This window comes from Panthera tigris, chromosome D2, assembly GCF_018350195.1.
Source record: "Panthera tigris isolate Pti1 chromosome D2, P.tigris_Pti1_mat1.1, whole genome shotgun sequence".
In the NCBI taxonomy this organism is placed as follows: domain Eukaryota; kingdom Metazoa; phylum Chordata; class Mammalia; order Carnivora; family Felidae; genus Panthera; species Panthera tigris.
Window position 1 is genome coordinate 57,213,154 of NC_056670.1, and position 22,562 is coordinate 57,235,715.

The 22,562-nt window shown below is 36.6% G+C and overlaps 1 protein-coding gene and 1 pseudogene across 2 annotated transcripts in view; both read right to left on the minus strand.

Annotated features, from left to right (window-relative positions):
- HPSE2 (heparanase 2 (inactive)) overlaps positions 1–22,562 on the minus strand; it is a 666,791-nt gene that overhangs the window by 552,180 nt on the left and 92,049 nt on the right. The gene's annotated exons all lie outside the window — the stretch shown is intronic.
- On the minus strand, positions 795–22,514 carry LOC102971685 (annotated as a pseudogene).

Here is a 22,562-nt window from a genome sequence, read left to right on the forward strand (position 1 = left end):
TGTCCACCTGGGTTCACTAGAAATTTCTATCAACGTTATAAATAAATAAATAAATAAATAAATAAATAATAAAAATAAATAAATAATAAATAAATAAATAAATAAACGTTAAAATAAATAAACGTTAAAAAAAATTTTAAAAATAAAACTCCATGTCCACCTGGGTTCACTAGAAATTTCTATCAACCTTTAAGGAAGACTTAATATCAATGTTACACAAACTCGGAAAATAAAAGGGAAAAGAATGTTTCCACTTTATTTTTATAACCCAGCTTAACCCTGACACCAAAATCTGACAAGGACATTACAAAAAAAGAAACCTACAGACCAATATGCCAAAGACTCAACTGTATTAATTAAGGGGAAAAGACAGTGTTTTCAACAAATGTTGCCAGAATAAATGAATAAACATATGAAAAAAATGAATATTAATATTCCTTGACACAATTATTTTTTTTCCTTGACACAATTAATTAATGTGAAATGGACCACAGACCTCAATGTAAAAGCAAAACCATAAAATGTCTAGAAGAAAACATGAAAGAAAATTTTTGTGTCCTTGAGAGTTAACAAAGATTTCTTAGATAGAACACCAAGAACACTGACCATAAAAATTTTTTTTGATAAACTGGACTTACCATATTTAAAACTTTCTGCTCTGTATAACTGACTAAAAGTTAGAAGTTCACTAACAGGAGAAAATGTAAACAGTTGTGGGATAGTCATACAATGAAAAACAACTCAGAATTTTTTAATTTTATTCATTATTTATTTTTTGAAATGGATCAGTTATTTCATTAAGTTCTTGGTAAGAAATTCAGAACACCAATTTGTGAGGATAAATTCCATTTGTGAGAGAAAACACAGAGCGGAAGTGGCTCTGAGGCTGAGAAACAGCTTTGATTTTTGGCAGAATTTGTGAATCCACAGCTTTCTGGTCAACCTTGCACTGCTCTGTAATCTCATATTTCTCCTTCTCTGTGTCAAAGATCTCACCTTCCTGGTGTCTGGGTTTGCATAGCTTCTTATTCTTGAAGTAAGCATCAGTGAGATGTTTTGGGATTTTTGCACTACTGATATCAATTTTCATGTAGGTGGCAATGACAAATTGGTGTGTTCTATGCAGAGGAACTCAACTAAGGGACATAGAGATCTGGTCACAAATAGCAAGCCACTGTTCAGTTGCTTCAGGAAAATCACCCTCTTGCCTCTGTGGCACCCAGTGAGGATGATCAAAATGGTCCCAGAAATGATGCTATCTCAGTTTTCTCACATGCTGAAAGGTCTTTTGCTTGGCTCAACAGCTTTTGAGGCACATCTTCAGTAGGAAAATACCTAGACATTCTGCAAAGTTTAACCACTCAAGTATCACCATTCTTGTCACCACCAGCTAGTTTTTTGACTATAGCAAGAACCTTCTCCTTCTGTTTCTTTTCAACCCTGGATTTAGCTGCTGAATACTTCCTCTTGTACATGGCCTTTTTGGAATATATAGCTGATGGGGAGTATTCACCAATTCCTCTGACTACGTCAGAGTTTCAGCTAGAATGGGGCCTCCCCTTCTTGGGCATTTTAGCCCTGAGATTACTCTTCTTAACCTTGCACCAGGATCAGCTTTCTTGGCTTCAAGTTTCTTCTCCTTACTATCAGGCTTCTTGGCTTTTTCATCCACCATCTTGCAAGATGGGAAAGAATAAAAAAAAATTTTTAATGAACTACTGATAACACATAACTAAGATGAGCACTGGAATCATTATGCTAAACTTAAAAAGCTAGACACAAAACAATATATATGAAGTTTAAGAACAGGCAAAATAATCTATGGTGATAGAAATCTGAACAGTAGTTGCCCTGCAAGATGTGATGGACCAGAAAGGGACCTATTGTAAGGGACTTTCTGGATGATGGAAATGTTCTAGATCATGTTTAAGGTGATGGTTACATAGATGCATACTTTTATCAAAAGCAAACTGTACACTTCAGATATTTGCAATTTTATGACATATAAATTTTATTCACATTTTAAAGTAACAATATGGGGGGAGGAATTTTAGTTCCTACCAAAAGGCACCTAGATTTCAAAAGGCACCAAGTACCAAGTAAAATATAACTCAAATGACCCATACACCTTACATGAATCCAATTATAGACTCTTAACACAGCTAAAATGAAAGGTTTCAAAGTTTACTCACCTAATATTCTACAGATTAGAAAAGGCATACTCACTACAAAAAGACACAACAAGAACAGCAGGTAGCAACAGCATGGAGTGTCATCTGTTACCTGCTTCTTCACCTCCCCATAGTGTTCAACTTCTAAGGAAAATCCACCTGAACCCTCTGGAGACCAAAAGATGCCTATAAGCTTTCAGGCCTTGCCACCATAAGCTAGAAATAACTCCAGACAAAACTTATCATCAAAACAATAGCCAGGGCCAACCCAAAAGCAATCAGTTCTTTGGTAGCCCTATCAAGGTCATTCAAGTCAGTGAGACTAACCTTTCTCAACATTAACCCAGGATTCTAATCAAGCTGACATGGAGATGAACTTATTTTGTCCAGCTGGCTACAAAAACACATGCATGAAATCTTTCTTGCTCACCCTCATGCTAGCCTTTCCCTCTCCTCTTCCTGTTTCTTTTCTTTTTCACACATGCACAAACAGTCACGTCGTCATATGAGACAAGTGAACACTGAATCTTATGGGTAAAAAAACAGATGTTTTCCAATTATCCTTCACAAAACCATATTTTATATCGGGTTCTTCTATGGATTTATAGCCAATGAAGAGATGTTACTACATTAGCTCATGGAGGGGGATGATAAAAACTGGAAAGGAAGAGTCAGACAAGGCAAAGAGAAGCTATCCAGAAGGCTGCAATTGGAGAAGCATGACAAATGGGCAGCACAGTTTTAGAGGGTTCCGGCAGAAAGGCAGATTGCCTGACTGGGAGAGATTCTCCACAGCTGGAGCATCGCACACACCATCTGGAATTTTTTAAATCTGCTTTCCCCAGGTGATCTGATTCTCAGAGTGCCAGTGGAGATGAGAAAAGAAGTAATTGTATAGCTCAGAACAGCTCCAAATGCTCCCCAAATTAGTTAATGAAATCTTGTTTGAATCAGTTTCAGCTTCTCCTCCAAATTGAGCCTCTAGTTTTGTGTTGTTGTTTCCTCAAAAAAAAAAAAAAAATTGAATGGTAGGAGTTTAACCCCTAAAGGTTTTCTGTACAGTGGAACAAAACAGGATTCCCAGCACAATGGGCAAAAATGGTGCTCCAACTGTCAGATCTGGCCCAAATTTCTCAATACAGGCCAACAAAGCTTCATTTTCAGTCTCACTCCTCTTGACTGGTCTTAGCACTACTTTTAGCTGTTGCCAAATGGAGAGCATACATACTGAGGTCCCCAGTTTTCTTCCCCAGATGGTCTAAACTTCAGAATTAAAATAAAGGAAAATGCAATTTTAAAAATTAAGAGCAACCACAAACTAAACTGTCATAAAAATGAAAGACCTTCATTTTCTTTTTCTCACAATATATATGTCCCTGTGAATGTGGAGGTGGGGAACAGTGGGGGAGTATATGCAAGAGAAAAAGTGATAGAGCTTACTGGGGAATAGGAGGGGTCAGGGAAGGAATAAAAAAGTAGCAGGAAAGGAATTCTGCCTCTATCCTCTATCCTCATTTCTGTCTCCAGTTGACTTTTTTTTTTTTTTTTTTTTTGGTCTCTTATCTTGTACCAAAAGTATAAAGCAAACTTTTTCTACAAATGGCCAGATATCAACTTGGCAACTATTTTATTTTAGGCTTTATGGGCCATGCGGGTTGGGTCACAAATACTCAACTCTGTCATTCTAGCAAAAAAAAAAAAACAACCATAGACAATATATAAATGAACGAACATGGCTTTGTTCCAATTATTGGATAATGAAATTTAGATTTCAAATACATCTATGTCATGAAATATTATTATTGTGGTTTTTAAGAACCATTTAAAATGTAAAAACCATTCTTTGCTCAAAAATCATGCTCAAAAACAGCAGGCCATATTTGGCCCATGGGCCACAGTTTGCCAATCCCTGTATAATACCAATGAACAACACCTCTAATAAAGGTTCAGTTCCAGAACTATACAATAACCACAGCAGGAGTCTCACATAATTCCTTACTCAGGAAAAACTCAGAGTAGAGTTTTTCAAACTTGAAGTATTCCATTATACCATGAGGAACTGTGGCAAACTTTTCATTCTCAGGATCACAGACGTCTAGAGGTCTAAATACATGTGTGTTAAAATAAATTCCTTCCCACTTTTAAACTTACAAAATTGTCCTACTTTATCTATTCTTTTTATGGATCTTCTTCACTCTTGTTGGCAAGAAAGGGTAGACTCTTGATGACCATAAACATTTTCAAGTATCTACTAGTACTTTACTTTGGTGATGATATAAATTAATATAGACAGCAGTACATTTCTTTTCTCTTTCTACCCCTGCCTTTTTTTAAAATGAAAACACTAATATGTCCACCAAACAAATCAGCATCTCTATGTTAGCAGACTATTTGCTGGGAACAACAAACTCATATGTCATTTTCAAAGATGAAAAAGAACTGGGTGAAAAAAGCAAGACCAGCTTATAACTTGTAAGTTTGGGCATGGAACTTTTCACAAGAGTTTTCACTAAAGGGACCATTCCTACACAAAGGTACCAAGCCAGGAGCTGGTGCTACAGATATGGTCCTGCCCTCAAAAAACTTACAGTCTAGTTGTAGAGACATAAGAGGCCCAAAGAAGAGTAATATAATAACCACAAACACTTTAAATAGTTTAATATATATTAAAATGTACAGCAATATAGAATCCCACACAGATATACTAAAAATGAAAGCTTAGAGAAATTGTATGAGAAAAATTCCAACTCAAAAACATGTTGGAAAAATTTTTCCTGCCTAGCAAAAACAAAATTAGAAAAATACCCCAAAATAATAAAGTGTATGTCCCTTACCTACTCCCCCCCCAAAAAAACCTATGGATAATAAATAAGGATCATCTTAAGAGAAGAAGAAGACACTTACTACAACTACAGTAAAGCATAAGAAATAGAGCACAAAAGATATACTAAAATGATAATATGGACATAAATAAATGTCCTTGTGGCATATATTAGGAGATATATTCTTATGTTTAAAGTCAACAGTGAATTTAGAAGTTTGAGCTAGTAGTGTTAAAATTCTACAGAAAATGCAAACATGTGGTAGAAATGCAAACTGGTATAGCCGCTGTGGAAAACAGTATGGAGGTTTCTCAAAAAGTTAAAAATAGAACTACCGGACGATCCAGTACTTGCACTATTGAGTATTTACCCCCAAAATACAAAAACACTAATTCAAAGGGATACATGCATTTCTACTTTTACAGTAGTATTATTTACAATAGCCAAATTATGGAAACAGCCCAAGTGTTCACTGATACATAAATGGATAAAGAAGATGTGGTATTATATATAGTGGAATATTGCTCAGCTATTAAAAAAATGAAATCTTGCCATTTGCAACAACATGGACAAATTAAAGAGTTTCATGCTAAGCTAAATAAGTCAGTCAGAGAAAGACAAATACCATATGATTTCACTCATACATGGAATTTAAGAAAGAAAACAAATGAGCAAAGGGGAAAAAAGAGGGACAGACAAACCAAGAAACAGACTCTTTTTTTTCAATATTCACTGTTTATTTTGTTAGAAGTATTTATAGTGGATCTCACTTAATTTAATAGACGTTGAAACACCTACTTATTTTGTGAGATCCTTTGGTTATAAATTTGTAATCCTCCTTGTGGTGGTTGTGTGTGAAAAAGACTCTTAACTATAGAGAACAAACTGATGGTTACCAGACAGGAAGTGAGAGAGAGATGGGTGAAATAGGTGATGGGGATTAAAGAGTACCCTTATCATGAAAAAAATAAAATAGAATAAAATAAAATAAAATAAAATAAAATAAAATAAAATAAAATAAAATAAAATAAAATAAAATGAATGGATGTACAAACCATGTTGAAATATATGTAGAGAACTGTTTAAAGAAGCAAATAAAGATGTTTCTGAAAGTGGGGGAAAAAAAAGAAAGAAAGAAAATGCCAACATGGGCAACAGCGAAGAACTCAAGGAAACTAAGTATCTGGTGACAGGTACACATGACAAATAATCCAGGAACTCAGAGAAGGCTGAGGACTGGAGCAGTGATTTACAGAATACAGTTACACAGAGAGCCCTTCAGAAAAGAAACCCAGATGTTGAGAGGAAGGGGTGGCACACCACAGACGGTGATGATGGAAGTGAACTTGGGCAGGAAAGAAAGCTGCCTGCCCCACAGCAAAAGGAGTCAATCCATTGGAAAATAATGCAAAACAAACAAACAAAATAACGCCAGACCCAGACAGCAGGGGAAAACCAAACCTCAAGATAATCTAACATCTCTTCTATATAATCTACCTGTGACAATAATCAATGAGCATTTGAATCATAAATTTATTTTGAGATTATCTAATCCTATGCATTAGTTTTATAGATAAATCTTCAACCCAGAAGGGAACTATCTTACACAAGGTCACATAATGAGTTGGTGACAGGTATAGACTTAGTCTGGACTCCCAGATAGTCCAATATGCTGTCCATTGCACTACACTGCCTCCATACCAAGTCCTCAAGTGAGGTGTCCATTCTGTTACTCTCTCAGGACTTTCTTGCAAGTTGCTTTCAGTATTTGAACTTACAACTGTAGGCCTGTAAATTCAATGCTTAGGAGAATAAAAGTAACTGGGTTTTATTGTTGTTTGTTTTTTATCATTATAGCCTTTCCATTACTGATTATATAGCCTTGAGCAAGTTACTTTACCCTCTAAACTTCAGGTTTTACATCTAGAAGATAATAGTGCCTCACACAAAGGACTATGGTAAAGATTAAGTAATATTTTACATATAAAGCATGTAGTATATGTCCCACAATATAATAAACAAATGTTTGCTACTGCTAAAGAAAATATTCTCTCTCTCTCTTATTTATGCCCATGAGAAGCACCACAGCCTAGTGGTTAGGACAGTAAAGAGCATAGACTCTGGATGCCCCTGCTATACCACTTCCTAACTGTGTGAGCTTGGGCAAATTACTTAAACTCTCTGTGTCTCACATTCCCTATCTTTAAATAGGGTTGTTGTAAGGATTAAGTGGGATATTGTATGCAAACAATATCTTAAAAAATAGAAATGCTTTAATAGGAGCATTTGTTAATTGAAAATTTTAACCTATAGAAACTTGCATCTGCTGAGAAGTACAAGAGAAAATTTTGGCTTTTCCCCATGGTTAGGTATGAGATAGTGACAATATATGCTTATAATAAGCTTGTGGTGGTTTTGGAGGGGGAGAGGAGAATGGGCCACCGAAATCCCTATCAGGATGTTTTCTGTGCATAATTAAACTGCCTGTAACTTGTTCTTTCCAGTCAAAGAGAAGAATGAAATGTACCACCCTTCCAACCTACCCCTACTTTCTCACAGATATTTGGTATGTAGTAGCTGAATTTTCTCATTAAACATTTTGAGGGCATTTTTATTTTTACTTTTTTATGTTTATTTATTTTTGAGAGAGAGAGAGAGAGACAGACAGACAGACAGAATGTGAGTGGGAGAAGGGCAAAGAGAGAGAGACACACACACACAGAATCCAAAGCAGGCTCAGGCTCTGAGCTGTCAGCAAAGAGTCTGATGCGGGGCTCAAATTCATGAACCGTGAGATCATGACCTGAGCTGACGTCAGATACTTAACCAACTGAGCCACTCAGGTGCCCCTTGAGGGAATTTTTAAATAAAGTTTTTTCTGCTGCATTTTCCCCAACTCTCCATGTCTCTGTTATCCACAGGTACAAAGGCCTAGGAGCCCAGTATCAGCACGATGGCCTTCGACTAAAGCCAAAATCCTAAATCTGGAACTGGGAGATCCACTGAGATTACAGCCAGTAATCTGTCCATAGGCATAGCCAATGGTCAGAGCCAGCAGTCATGAAGTAAGCAAAATTAATATCCAAGACCTAAGCCAAGACCCATAAAACAAAGTTGGCAGGGAGAGGCGAGGAAGGGAAATGGGTGTCAAAGCTAAGCCAAAGGAGTTACAAACACCTCATATTACCAGAACCACCTAGAGTCCATTGCAAACTGTTACTGCTGCTTTAGGCACAGTCTCCTTAAAGACCACTGACCAATGGCTGAGCCATAAGGAACAGTCAGTTTGGAAGGGAACATCTTAGTTCTGTGGCTCCTTTGTCAATTCTCCTATTTTCTAGTTTCCCTTATCATGGTGTGCTATTTCTAGCAATGTAGGCTTAGATGTGAATCTCTTCCTTCTTGGGCCAGTAATTTAAGCTCTGTGAACCTCAGCTAGCTCATCTGTACAACGATAATAGTAAGTTTTATCTTCATAGATTTGGTTTAAAGATTGCATGAGAATACATGTGAAAATCTTGAAGATTTGACAAAATACAAGTGAAGCTTTTGTAAGACACACTATAAACAAAAAGATAAATGTTAATATCCCTAGTAATTCAAAAACTTCTACAAATCAGGATGAAAAATATAAATAACACACACAGAAAAAATGGCAAGGAATTAAAAGGTAATTCACAGAAAATATACAATTTGCTCAACCACACTGGGGATCAGGGCACTGCAAACTAAAGAGGGAGGTACCACTTTTCAGCTTGGCAAGAATTAAAGGGACTAATAATACCCATGTTGGCAAGGATATGGGCAAAAGGATACTCCTATAACACAGTTGGAGGAAAAAGAAAGCTTTTAGGTAGGCAATTTGCCTGTAACATTTAAAACGTGACTTTTTATTCCATCAATTCTACTGCTAGTAAACTATCAATCAGAAATACTATCATAAATTCATAAAAATATATGTACGGGATATGCATTAAAATAACTAAGTTGCATATATATATGTGTGCCTATATATAGATATTTTATATTTATACTGGCCAAAAAGAAAACCACAGGTCCAAAATGGCATCAGTTAGGCTGTCATAAAACCACAGCTTAATACCTAATCTAGTTGCAGTTTCAACATCCTCCAGAAATTTGTCTTTTTTTAATTTTTTAAAAATATTTATTTTTGAGAGACAGAAACAGAGCACGAGCAGGGGAAGGGCAGAGAGAGAGGGAGACACAGAATCCGAAGCAAGCTCCAGGCTCTGAGCTGTCAGTACAGAGCCCAATGTGGGGCTCGAACCCACGAACTCTAAGATCATGACCTGAGCCAAAGTCAGACACTTAACCGACTGAGCCACCCAGGCACCCCACCCCCAACCGAAATGTAAGTCTTAACAGGTCAGTCAGAATTTTTCTGATCAGTGCCAATGAGGTTATTTGACCACCTACTTTCCCCTCTAAGGGAAAGTGACCTTGCCTGGAACAATCCTTTTCATTTGCTAATAACTTTCTTACCCCACCCTCATTTCTATAAAAATTTTTCATTTTGTGCAACTCTTGGAGCTCCCCTCTACTTGCTAGATGGGATGCTGCCAATTCTTGAATCATTTAATAAAACCAATTAGATCTTCAAATTTACTCACCTGAATTTTGTTTTTTAACATAATGTTGCTATAAATGTTACATATACACACATAAATATGTTTATATGTGAAGAGAAAAGGTCTGGAAGCTTATACAGCTGTTAATGGTATCAATTCCAGGGAAGTGGGGTTGGAGAACATGGGGAGGAGGGGCCTTATATTTTATATACATTTATAATGTATTAAATATGTACATAGCATAGAATTTTCTCCAATAGAATGAAATTCTTTCATAATCTTTAAAGAAAAAAAAGAAAATGTTTTGCAGATTATAAAGCAAAGCACAGTTGTTATTTTTCTTTTTTTTTTATTTTTTTTAATTACATTTATTTATTTTTGAGAGACAGAGTGAGACAGAGTGCAAGCAGGGGAGGGGCAGAGAGAGAAGGAGACCACAGAATCCAAAGCAGGCTCCAGGCTCTGAGCAAGCATTCAGCACAGAGACCAACGTGGGGCTCGAACCCACGAGCCATGAGATCATGACTTGAGCTGAAGTCAAACACTTAACCAACTGAGCCACCCAGGTGTCCCAGGGTATTATTTTTCTTAAATATACCTTATCAACCAAAAGAAATTTAGGATGACATACAGATGTGAAGTGTTATTCTTTATTACCAGAATTTCTTACTTAAAATTATTTTTAAGTCAAGAAAAAAAAACAATTGTGTCAAGTCTTCCATATACATAAAAATACAGTAATTCTAGGTTTAAGGTATAAAATCATAGCTCTAGAAAATTTCCTTGTAAACTTTATCAAGTCTAGTGACCCTTTTTAACTGTTATTCTCATGCTTAAAGCATATTATAGACATTAATACTATTCTTAAGACATGACACCATCTCTACCTACTTGTCCTCTGAAGTAATTACCCCAAACTAAAAATTCCTTCTTTTTATATCTTCCCCTTTTCTCAGTTTATTAAATCATTCTAAATTTGAACATATTTCTCTCAGGTACAACAAGATCACCAGCTCAATTTTGTGAGATAAGCAAATTAGACACAATTGCTTTCCATTTCATCATTCAAGGTAACATAAAAATGTTACAAGTTCATCAAAAAACAAGAATTCCAATAAACCATGTTAAGTTCAGAGGCAAATAGAGCTTTTTTTTTTTTTTTTTTTTTTTGCCCTTTTCTGTTCCTGGTTCTCCTTTAGTACTGCCTCCCAAATTATCCCAAGCACCCTCCCAACAAAGCCTGCTTTCTGGAAAGGATCTGAAAAGTAAATTCATGAGTAAAAAACATACAAATAAATAAAGCTATAACTGTTAAATTTCAGAAATTGATTTTTAAAATTACACATGAGTACCCAATATTGCGAGGTTCTATATATGATGTGAACCAAATTGATGGGCCCTACCCTCAGAAAACACGGAAGAACAGATAAATAAACAAGTAGTTAGACTAAAGTGTGGTTTGCTATGATAGAGTTAAGACACAGTGTTATAAGAGGGAAGGTCTAACCAAGTGCAAAGGGTCAGAGAATTCTAGAAGAAATATCTAAGCCAAGGAGTAAAGAGTGAACATCAACTAGACAAAGGTACATGGGAAGAAGAATGAAGGCATGAAGAATGCCTTCCTGACATTTCTGAAATCACATCACCCCAATTCATCCAAAATATATGTCTGACTCTGATGAGCAGTAAAGTGGGAACAAAATTCAAACCTTCTAACTTCCAGTTCCTTTCATCATTTGGAATACTCTATCCCTCGCATCCTCTCCTCTCTTCAGCTTCAAGTGGTCATGGAAAACAACTGAACTGGTAAAAAGAGAAGTCACAGAAGATCACAAATGCAGAGCACAAAGAGAATAGGTATAGGCAGGCAGCTGGGGAAATGGTTTTGTAAGACTTTCTCTGAAGGACAAATGTTTAGGACAAAACAAAATTCCCAGCAACGGTGTATATGCCCCTAAAGACTGTAGTTTTGACAGGGCAGTAAATATTCAACCCAATGTCCAAACAGAACAAATATCTGGATAGTCTCTGCCAAACCAAGATTAAAAACTTCTGAAATAAAGGGGCACCCGGGTGGCTCAGTTGGGTAAGCATCTGACTTCAGCTCAGGTCATGATCTCGTGGTACACGAGTTCGAGCCCCATGTCAGGCTCTGTGCTGACAGCTCAGAGCCTGGAGCCTGCTTCAGATTCTGTGTTTCCCTTTCACTCTGACCCTCCTCTGTTCATTCTCTCTCTCTCTCTCTCTCTCTCTCTCTCTCTCTTTCTCTCTCTCAAAAATAAACATTAAAAAAATTTTAAAAAAAACTTCTGAAATAAAAAATAGCCAGTAATAAATTTATCCATTTTCAGCTAAGCAATATTTAGAGGGAATTTATAACCTCAAATGTCTCTGCTAGAAAAAAAATCTCAAATCAATAACCCGAGCTCCCACCTTTAGAACCTAGGAAGCGAAGAGTAAACTCAATTCACAGCAAAGAGAGGAAAGGAAATAATAAATATTACACTGTAAATCAATTAAGTAGAAGATAAAAACGCAGTAGAAAAAAATAAATAAAACCAAAAAATGCTTCTCAGAAAAGGTTAAAAAAATTTTTTTCCAAACTTTTAGCAAGTCCCACTAAGGAAAAAGATGAGAAGACAGAGCACCAAAATCAGGAATGTAAAAGGGCACATAACCACTGAATCTACAGAAATTAAAAGATTATAAAGGAGTATTATGAACAATTTTATGTCAATAAATTAAATAATGTAGTTGAAATGAACAAATTCCTAGAAAGACACAAATGACAAAAATTGCCTTAGAAAGAAATAGAAAATTTGAATGAACCTATAATGAGTAAAGACACTAAATTAGTAATTTAAAATCTTTGCTCAAAGACAAAACCAGATCCAGATGACTCTACTGGTGAATTCTGTTAAGCATGTAAGAAGAAATAACACCAATCCTTCATGAACTCTTCCAGAAAATGGAGGAGGGAATACTTCCCAACTCATAGGACGTCAGTGTTCCTCCAAGAGTGCTTTCTAAACTTGCTCTGAACAAAACCTAGGATCACAGAACTCAGTTAATGCTGATATCTTCAGGTTCCATATGGATTCATAAGGCCAGATAGGAAGCTGGAAATGTCCAAATACATGTTAAGAAAGCTCTAGAACCAACCTGGACTTCAAAAGTCCTTTAAAAATTTAAGACTATCTCATGGAAAAATTGAGAATAGCTCCCTTAAAAAGCCATAAACGGGGCACCTTGGTGGCTCAGTTAGTTAAGAGTCTGACTCTTGATTTCAGCTCAGGTGATGATCTCACGGTTCCTGAGTTCAAGCCCCACATTGGGCTCTATGCTGAAATTGCAGAGTCTGCTTGGGATTCTCTGTCTCTCTGTCTCTCTGTCTCTCTCTCTCTCTCTCTCTCTCTGCCCAGCCCCAGCTTGCATGCTCTCTCTCTCTCTCTCTCTCTCTTTCACTCTCCCTCTCTCTCTCAAAAATAGATAGATAGATAGATAGATAGATAGATAACATTTTTTTAAGCCATAAAGGACCTTTTCCCCTATTTCTGCCCAAAGAAGTTAGTAACAAATATTCTGGCTTGCAGGGAAATACTAGGACCAAGTCATGGGAGCTAGGTGTCTCAGTTCTCAAATAACTTTGTAGTTTTTGGACATCCTTATTGGTTTAGGTGATATCTCATATTTGAAGTTACTACATCTATGGAAAACAAGTGATTTTCCAGTTTAAAAAAAACTTATATTTAAGACTATATTGCAAAAAAACAAAAACAAAAACAAAAAAACACTTTTTATTCCCTCTCTTCTTCCTTCTTATGTACTTAATTACATGCATACCATAGTTATATCCATATAGTACCAATACTCAACTTCACAGTTACAAGTGACACTGAAAAGTGATTAGCTAAATCAGCATGAAATGGCAATGATGTATATGATAGCCATATAGAATTTTTACTTAGTACTCAGTGCTGTCATGTATCATCTCACCTAATGTTTACATTGTCCATGTTTATTCTCATCTAAAGAGGGTTATATAGCTACTGCAACTACTATAACTGTAACAGCCTCTTATCTGATAAACTGAAAAAAAACTATGCCTACTTAGACAAATCAGATTGGGATATTAATAAAACTGGGATAGAGGTAGAGAAACAGAGTCTACATATCTAGGTATTGAGATTTGGGGGAAAGAACAGAGCAAGGTTTTTCAGGACTGTTGCCCAGAGCAATTTAGAGAGAGATGTTTAAAGACTTTTTTTAAGTTTATTTATTTGTTTTGAGAGAGGGCACAAGTTGGGGAGAAACGGAGAGAGAGAGGGAGAGAGAGAATTGCAAGCTGTCAGCACACAGCCCAGCAGAGGGCTCAAACTCATGAGCCATGAGATCATGACTTGAGCCGAAATCAAGAGTCAAATGCTTGGGGCAACTGGGTGGCTCAGTTGATTAAGCATCCACCTTTGGCTCAGGTAATGATCTCACCGCTTGTGAGTTCAAGCCCTGCATCAGACTGTGTGCTGACAGCTCAGCACAGAGCCTGGAACTTGCTTCAGATTCTGTGTCTCCCTCTGTAGGCCCCTTCCCCGTTCATGCGCTCTCTCTCTCTCTCTCTCTCTCTCTCTCTCTCTCTCTCAAAAGTAAATAAAAACATTAAAAAAAAAAAAAGAGTTGGACGCTTAACCAACTGAGCCACCCAGGCACCCCTAAAGACTTTTTTTTTTAAGTTTTTCTGTGTGTGAATAATGTAACAACACCAAAAGCATGACCCATAAAAGAAAAAAAATGATAAACTGTATTTCATCAAAATTAAGAATTTCTGCTCTTTGAAAGACACTGTTGGGAGAATGAAAAGACAAGCCACAGACCAGGAGAAACTATTTGTAAATCACATATCTGATAACACTTTTATCTAGAATATATGAAAAACTCTCAAAGCTCAATTACAAATGAACAAAGCAATTTTTTAAATGGGCAAAATATTACTTCTCCAAAGATCATTTACTATTGACAAATAAGCACATGAAGTGATGCTAACATCATTTTTCATCAGGGAAATGAAAATTAAAACCATAATTAGATACCACTGTCTTTCTATTAAAATGGCTAAAATTACAAAGACTGATCATACCAAGTATTGACAAAGATGTAAAGCTACTAAAACTTCCATACAATACTAATGGAAAGTAAAATGATTACAACCACTATAAAAAAACCAGTTTGGTAGTTTCTTAAAAAGTTAAACATTCACTTGCTAGAGAATTAAATGATATATCCATACAAAGATTTGCACAAGAATATAAATTGTGGTTGTATTTGTGATAGTTAAAAACTGAAAAAAACAAAAACAAAAACAAAAGATGTCCATCAACAGGTCAATGGATAACCAAATTGTGGTATAGTGATACAACAATTATTCAGCAATAAAAAGGAATAAATTATTGACATGTGCAACAACATGGATGAATGTCAAAATAATTATGCTGATTAAAAGAAGCCAACAAAAAACAATACATATTGTATGATTCCATTTGTATAAAAAAATTTTTAATGCAATCTGATGTATAATGACAGAAAATAGGTCAGTGGTAGCCTAATGACAGGCGAGCCAGAGTGAAGCAGAAAGAACGTATTACAAAGGGACATGAGGAAACTTTTGGGGTATACAGATGCATTCATTATTTTGATTGTGGTGATGATTTCACCTAGATTTGAACCCAGATCTGTCTGTCTTCAAAGCCCATATTCTTTACACTGTTCTAATCTACGGGAAAAGTGGTTCTTTACACTGTTCTAATCTATGGTATGGACATGACATTGTAATTATCTTTTAAAAAGAAAAAGATAATTTCATATTATAAAATTATTTTATTTGGGTTTTAAGTTTTTAGTCTAATGTTCCTTGTGGAAAACTACTTTAATATGCACCAGTTTGAACTATATTGGCAAAAAACAGTAATAATAATACTTATAAAATGCTTTCATTGTTTCTTACTTTTCTAGCAAACAATATAAACCAGGTCTATAGCATTTGGGAAATAATGGCTTTGAGGACAAATACTATGATGCATTTCCTTCTTAAAGCCACAGATTCTGTCAGGGTCAGGGTATCTTTGGCATTGACTATGGACAGCCTGGAACCAAGTGCTCTTAGTTATATGAGAAAGTAATGTTTAGAGTTCATCAAATTGTTTTGCTTGGCGTTATCTTGACACTGCTCAATCATTTTGTAAATCCGAGTGATGCCAAGTCTACATGTTTCTGATTTAGTTCCACTTAGCAAATCAAAGTGCTGCTTTATGAATGCTGTTTGAGATTTAAGGCAATACCCAACTGGTATCCTTTGAAATAAGGAGACTGAGTCAGAAGCCATCATTCAAGTGGCAGATGGGTTAAAGATGCTTTATACAAACCAGCTCTATCAGTTTCCACTGAAGTTTATGCTCTTGCCAAATGCATTCTCTTAGAATATGCAATGAGATTTTTTTTTCACATTTATAGGCCAAAATTCCTCTTTCAGCCACATCTTGCTTCAGTTTATTTGGAATAAGTTTCTATCTCTTTTATATAATGCTGATTATGGGATATTTGAAGTCATGTTGCTTGAATTCTAGAAGAGTCAAGAAATGTAGCAGAGCTGATAGGGAAATGACGTACAGAGAACATGAGACCAGGGCTAGTAGAAGTGCTCACATTCAAAGGCAAATAGATGAGAATTAAGTAGAAAGAAATAACAATGTGTATAAGCACAGATCTTTCTTCAAAATGAAGGTGGTGCTGAGATGGAGTGAATGGAGATAATCTAGGTGTCTGGAATTTTTAAATATTGCCATATATTCACATAGCTAAATAGAGAGACTGGTGCTAATCCCACTTTCTCTCTTCCTCTCTCTTAGTTTCTCACCCACTTTCATGATTCTACAACTCTCTAAATGTTTTGTTCTATTCAACAATAAGAACAAGTGTGGTGCAATGAGAGTTTAAAAAAGAGAGAAAGAAGGAAGAGGAGGAGGAGAAGGAAGAGGAGAAAGGGAGATGAGAAAGTACTAGATGGGAAGAAATAAGAATGAAGAAGAAAGAAAAAGAAGAGTATGGAAATACCTGAGTACCTTTATCACTAAAGCAGTTTTAAAAAGATTTTTGACACTCTTCCCATCAATAAGTTGGCTCTATGTCCTCTCCCCTTAAATCACAGTAGTCTTTTGGCTGCTTCTACCAGTACAGTATGGCAGAAGTGATACTATGTGATACCCAAGATTAGGTCATTAAAGGCCAAACAGCTTCCATCTGGTTCTTTTGGAATATTTGTACTCTGAAAGGTCCCTCTAAGTACTCTACTGCTTGGTACCCAACCACCACAAGAGGCCATATGTAGGCGCTCTATTCAACAGGCCCAGTTGAGTTCAACTTTTAAGTTATCCTATCCCAGGCATCAGAAATGTAAGTGAAGAAGCCAGGACCAGCTTTGTAGGCACACAATGTATACAATCACAAAGGGCCCACACTCAGAAGAGGAGCCTTATCCTTGGTTTAATCTCTATTGTTGCCATCTTACAATTCTTAATAATTTTATCTTTGAACTTGTGTTCTATAAGTGAAGTCTAATGGAACAGGAGTGTGAGCAGAGGAGATGCACACAATATGCGTATCTGCCACAGTTCCTTGTTGTTCCATTAGCATATAGCTTTCATGATGCTCACTACACAGCTTCTATAACACGCTTACCTTACATTCAAAGCCCTGTGCTCCTAAGACCTCTGTGCTTAGTTTAAATGTCACTATCTTAAATTCTAAATGATTGTATCTTTTAACTTGTATTCATTAAGTCAAGTCCATGGGACAATGCAGCATACACACATGAACAGAGGCAATATGCACAAAATGCATATCCCTGCCCTACCCCACCCTGACACCTCTTTCATGGACAGCCTTTGTGATCTCTACAAGCACAGAATTCTGACGGATCCACAATATGTGTAAGTTTAGGGAGACCAAAGTGAGTCCAGAATAAGCATGTTTTACGTCTATGATTGAGTAAGCAGAGGCACTAACAGCCTTCAGAAGACACACTTTTCATTCAAACTAGAACTTGTTTTGAATGCAGGAAAAATGCAGTGGCATCCTAAGAAACTGGAACAGCCAAGGAAACCTATCATACCCTCTTACTCACGTTCCTTCCCCATATTATCCAACTACTTACAATGTAAATGAGGACGTGAAAAGAAAGGGAAAGACAGAACAACCCATAGTTCTTTTTCCTTTTGATTCTTCCTTATTCATCAGTAAGCCAAAGGTAGAGAATGTTGATAGAATGTGTGCATTATCAAAGAGTGAAGTAAAAACTGTTGAAGTGGACTGCACATCATTTCTACTGTCATGGTAAGATCAAAATACATACGCATGTGTGAGCCACAAAATACAAATCATGAAATTTCTGTGGTTCTGCATACAAGTCAAATACTCTTACATTCGCATTTAAAATTCACATTGTACAATGTAAAGATGAATAATGGTCCACCTCCTCCCACTACTGCTTCAATCTCTTTACAACATCATCTATCACTTAGCCTAGATCCAAAATGGGGAACTCACAAACTCTCTAAGTCTTAGGTTCCTTATCTGTAAAATAGGAATATTGAGACTTCACAGGATGGTTGGAAGATTAAAAATAATGTCTTTAAAGCCCTTACTTAGTACACTATCTGGACATATTAGTTATTCAGTAAGTAGTACTAGAGTACTATTCTACTGTGAAAAATAATGATGACGATGACACACTTTTCTAAAACTAATTCATTTTTAGACATTTTTAGACAGCTTTAGTTCACTGTGTGAACTAAAACATGTCTCTTTTCAAATTATACCAGTCCTATTCCATGAGGTCCTAGGCTCTACAGGCCATGGTTAATCCTTCCTCCACAGCTCTTTAGATGAAAGACAATGACAGGGTCTGTCATTTTGAGAACTAAAGAGTTGCTGCACAGCCTATTCAATGTCTTTGCTAAGGCTGAACTCTCCAGTTAAACCCCTGAATATTGCACAGTTGGCTGATATTGCTCCCTCAGAAATTCACAGGTATTCTGTATTATACTCTGTGTTATACCTAAGCAGGTAACTTGATATCACCCACCTTACATAGCCAGTCTCAGCCACATTCTCAGGCCATATGAACTTCAACTGAAAGCTTTGGGGGGTGAGAAATTCTTGACCAGACTTTTGGTTCCAGGAGGGCAGAGATTTTGTCACCTTTGTTTACTGCTAAATTTCTGGGTTCAAACTAGATACACATTATTTGTTGAATGAATGAAAAAACAAATTCACAGGGAGCATAAGCACCATTAGGTATGTCATTACTTCCACCCTATTTTGTAGGAACCTCAAAGTTCATATTTGCCCAGGTCCTAAACTAAGGCCTTAACATGCAAGATACAAAAATATCTGAATGTCAAAAATTACATTATGTCATTTGGTAGCAAAAAGCAAACAAAACAAACAAACAAAAAACTCTAATATGTAATTGCTATCTATAAAAACACATAAAACGAAGAGAATAACAGAGAGACAATTTTATGTTCCAGCACTGAGCATGCCTTTAATTAGAGATCTCTAATTTACAGCTCTACAACTAAAACAAGAGTTAGAAAAGTGAGAAGACGTGTAGAAAAATAAAGTTTTGGAAATAGTCACTATATCGAAAATCAAAAGAAACCAGGTACATTTCATCCAGAGAAGCTGAGCCTTCAAGAATTTAAAGGAATACTACATTAATAATGGTGAATGGCTGTTCTGTTTCCATTGTAACAGAACAAAAGGAACCACCTTCAGTTATAGGAGATCTTTATACTGAAAATCCAAATTCATATCTCAAGGGATAAGAAACACTGGCAAAGACTGCCAAAAAGAGATATGAATTCTTCAAGTCTACAGACTTTGATGAAAAAAAGTATCCATCTTTCTAAGATTATTTAAGTGGATTTCTGCTCAAAAGGAAAGTGTGAACTTTCCTTGAGATAACCTCAAGATCATTATTTCCAAAAACTTTTGAAGCAGAAGCAACTGTGAAAAATAGGACATTTCCAAGTACCTAAGGTAAATAACATGTCTAGGAAAAAACTTTTTTAATCCTCCATTTCACTTTTTCTAAGATATCTTACATTTAAATAGTATTTCACAATTTACAGTGGACTTTCATGTTTTTCACCTCTAGTTTTATTATGACATGATACCCCAGATCGCCTGCCTAAGCTTGAAGGTTAAAGGGGATGAGAACAGATCAGAAGTCTTAGATTTAAATAAACTTAGAACAGAAACTCACAAAGGCCTCATATATGATGGACAGTGTAGGTTCACAGAGTAAAAGACAAACAGAAGGACAAGACTGCGAAGACAGATCCAGGGCACAGAGACTACTAACCAGCAGTCAAGGTCTTTTCTTCCTCAGGCCAGACAACACTATTTAGGGTGCACTGTAGGTACTCCAGAGGGCAGTGGAGAGTTCTCCATCCTTTCCAACCATCTGGGCATTCATTTCTGCGTGGAAAGAGGTGTTTGTTGGGAGGGACCCTTTTCCTCCAACAAATACGTTTTTGGTGTCAATAATGGATAAGAAAATGTCTTTAAGGAAAAAGAACAAATGGCAAAGACATGAGAATTTTGCAAAAAGCTGAAAATGCCTGTGAGCTAGAAGGCATCATTCTTTTGCAAGTCTAAATAAATTAAAGGCCTGCAAAATTGTATGGGAATGTGCAAAAGGCTTTTTTTTTTAAGTAACTGCTCAAGATTTTCTCCCAAGAGTCATTTCAGGCCTAGTCACCCCATTTTCAATCTGAAACAGAAGGTACAGCTATTGGAAAAAGTCTGCTGTTCACAGCCAGGTCAGAAAGTCCGAGGTTTGTTTGGCTTGTGCCCTTTGCAGAGAGGACCATAAAACTCCATTCCTCCCCATCCTGAAATAAATGCTAGTCAGAATAATGTTCCCAGAATGTCAACAGAATGCCACAGAGAAACATTTGCTTTTCTTGGTAACCAGTGCATTTAAGGGCACTGACGTCCATATTTTCAATTCCAGAGAACTAAGGGCAATGACAATGATTTCAGGCTTTTTTCCTCCTAAAGAAAATGCTTGAGAAAATTAAGATGTAAAATGGTTTCTTTTCTAGCAAATATGTATTGACCCCTTTCACTAAGAAACCACTTGGTGCACATTAGCTCCCAGGTAGGTCAAAAGCCCTCACAGAAGGATCCAAATTTTCTCAGGGCATGGGTTTCCCCTTATACTCAGAGAGTTATTTTTAAAGTTAGATATTTCTGCAAACAAGCCAACTCTGAGTCTCCCTGGGGAACCATTTTTGCTGGGCAGGTTGGCTCCACTGGTTAGAAATTGATTTGAAGGAGGCAAATGATTTGAATTGTATTCCTTAAGGGACAATATTCTAAAAAGCAGAAACAAAAGCAAAAATAAGAAAACCTGGTAAGACCAGAGATTGCACCTCTTATAAATTTATGCTAGCAAAATCAGTGTGATTATATCTGAAGAAGTTAACAGAGTAGGAGCTGAAAAACAAGTCAATGAACCAATTGGTCCCTTAGTCAGTGCTGCCCAACACACAGAAGGTACATAAAAAGTAACAAACTGAGCAGTGAAAAAGATCAGCATTGCTTATTTTGTAGTTCTCCCTCTCCTGGTCTATATCCTTCACACCTCCAGCTCAAAGTATATCTTGACCACCAACTATTCTACCTCTAGCACTGCTTATTCTCCTCTCCTCTACCACCCCCTCACTTGGCCTGCAAAGCAAGCCAAATGCAAGAATCTGTAAGTATATCCAGAATGTATGCTAGTGTGCCTCACTGCCCAGCAGCAGCAAAGAAAAATCCAAGAGGAGGTTTCTCTTGCTAAGTTCAGCCATGAATGCTCAATATTAAATCATGAAAGAGGAAGGAAACCTGGAGTTTATACAGATCAACTCCTATTTTCAAAATAAGGAATGTGAGGTCCAGTGATATGGAGTAATTTGTCCAAGTCCGTGTGCTGGGGCTAATGCAGAGACCCAAGATTACTTCCCAGCACCTCAGCTGGCCAGGCCAGGACTAGTTGTCTACCTCATTTCTAAGCAACAGGAAACTACAATAAAAAGATAGGATCTGAACACTGGTTTTTTCTTCATGTGTCTCTTTTTCTCACCTAACGATTTTCACATTATCCTTTTCCACCTTGAATTCCTTCTAAGATATCGGTAATACTGGTACACAAATCTATTTACTCAATATTAAAACTTTCCTAAATGAGCAAGAAGCGATATTTATTAAAAACATTGATAGGAAATGAAAAATAAAAACTGGATATGAGTATAAGAGGCTTAGAGATAATATCTGTGAAGCTATTTTTATGAAGAGAAATGACTGGAATTTTATCCTGATACGGACTGAGATTAGACAAGAACACTAAGAAATGAGAAGTGCTTTCAGAGCAAAATCCCAATTTCTCAGTTTGGCATTCAAGGGCCAAAGGTTGCTCCCAACTTTTTTTTTTATCTCCGCTACTACTACTCACAGCATTCTATGTTCTAACCATACCAGACATCTCATCACTCCTCAGTATCCATAGCAAGCACTCATCTAATTCCTTTTTTAGGCTTATTGCTCTGTCTCGAATACTGTCATTGTCCCACCCACACCTCTGTCACCAGGCAAAACCACACTCAAAGTGCACCACAAAGGATCAGGGCTACTTGAGGCCTTTCCAAAACAGCAGACAAATGTGAACTTTTTCTCTCCCAGTTTATTCCTTCCCAGAATGTTGTCTATTTCAGAACTTACACACTCCGTCTTCCGTGCACGGTGTAGTACGTCTGCTTCTATCAGCAGAGGCTGAGTACCTGAATAGCTGGGAATCAGTTTCCAGCCCAGAGTGCCAGCCCTCAGACTAGCCCAAAGAAGCCACACAATGTTTCTTTCATTGAACTGCAGATTTAGAA